The sequence below is a fragment of the Octopus bimaculoides genome, chromosome 30, assembly GCF_001194135.2.
Source record: "Octopus bimaculoides isolate UCB-OBI-ISO-001 chromosome 30, ASM119413v2, whole genome shotgun sequence".
Taxonomy (NCBI): domain Eukaryota; kingdom Metazoa; phylum Mollusca; class Cephalopoda; order Octopoda; family Octopodidae; genus Octopus; species Octopus bimaculoides.
The window spans coordinates 1,313,248-1,314,891 of record NC_069010.1 but is presented as its reverse complement, the minus strand read 5'-3'; the positions used below and the strand labels follow the sequence as shown (position 1 = coordinate 1,314,891).

The 1,644-nt window shown below is 35.7% G+C and overlaps 1 protein-coding gene across 1 annotated transcript in view; it reads left to right on the top strand.

Moving 5' to 3' along the window:
- Positions 1-467: 467 nt before the first annotated feature.
- LOC128251273 (acyl-coenzyme A amino acid N-acyltransferase 2-like) overlaps positions 468-1,644 on the top strand; it is a gene marked incomplete at its 3' end in the record, with an annotated part of 93,108 nt that continues 91,931 nt past the window's right edge. The window contains exon 1 of the mRNA XM_052978060.1: positions 468-546. The remainder of the gene's footprint in view (positions 547-1,644) is intronic.

The following is a 1,644-nucleotide window of genomic DNA, read 5'->3' as shown; positions in this document are numbered from 1 at the left end:
GGCAAACGAACTTACGTTCTCTCTCCGCCTCTTATGAGTTTGCTACACATACAACATGCGTAATCTAAGAAGTGTAAGAAGCAGTATTAAAGCATGTTTATTCTTTTCAGCATACGTCGGTGGGCCGGAACCGGCCCGCGGGCCGTAGTTTGGTGACACATGCTCTATACAAAGACAAAAGAATTAAACTTTCTATGCATTGATATACAAATTCCTCCTCTCTCCTTTCTATCTATCTCTTCTCCTCTTTTACATTACTATCACTCCCCGTTCTTGTCCCATTATCCATTCTTCCTTTTTTTTCACTTTATCTCTATCTATCGTCTCCCCTTTTCCCCTCGTTTGTATCTTTAGCTCTCGCCTTCTTTTTCTCATCTTCCTAGTTTCCCTTTATATATATATCTACTTCTCTCCTTTTTCTCCTACTCTCATGTCTTATTCCCACTATCTCTAAACAATATTTATATCTCCGATGACCTATGGAAACGAACTTTGGAACTTTCATTCGGTGTACGAAGTCCAATTTATACATTAATTAAACCAGAGGTGAGATATAATTAATACTACTTTCACATCATTTATTTGATAAACATAGCTTTGTTTTTATTCACAGTAGTTTGAGTTAACTTCTATATAACGGGATTTGTTTTGACAGAATCGGGACTGGACTTTACTTCCGCACAAATGGATATTTTAAAATGAAATTCTCTACAAATATTCTTCAGATGGTGTAGATTCCGACCAAATCGGAATATGTGGTGAAAAAGAAAAAGAAAAAAATTTCAGGTGAGGAGTTTCGAAAACTTCACACGAGACGGCATTCTATACTGATACAAATAAGAAATGAGTATATGCTTATATACGTACATGTATGTACATACCTACATCTACCTGTATATATAGATGCATATCTGGGTACAGGACGTTGCAAACAAAACATAGGCAAAATGATAAACAGAGTACAGAAAACACACAGGCCACACAGAGAACATTTCCTTCATCAGCTGCCACCATTCTAACACTGGCATTATACTGATACACCAACATAAACACATGCATATAAACACAAAAACTACATAAACAGAAGCGATTTAAAAAATGGAAGAAATACAATATTTTTACGGAAATTGCCAAAGACTTCCAGTTTTCATATACGGGTATCGAAAGAATGCCTGACACATATATTGAATTCAAAATTTCCACACAAGGCCAGTAAGGTCGAGGGAGGGGTATGTCGGTTATATCGTACCAGAGTTGAACTGGTACTTATTTTATCGACCCCGAATGGATGAAAGGCAAACATTGACTTCGACGCAATTTGAACTCATCTGTTTTGTATTCACACATAACATTTATGTGAGCAAGTGTTGGTGGACTTGTTCATCAAGTTCAACACAGCCATCCCCTCCAGTACTGCAGTGAAACATTTGTTTTCTATGGGCAAGGACATCTTGAGGGCAAAAAGATCATCCCTGTCTGATGAAAACATTGACATGTAAATTTTCATGAGAAGCAAGATGCATCTCATGAACAAAATGCAGAAAGAGAAGAAGAAAAATTAAATTATGTATAAATGGTGTTTTTCATTTTCCTATTTTTATTTTTTTTTATAGCCATTTTATCAATAAACTTTTTTAGTTTAAT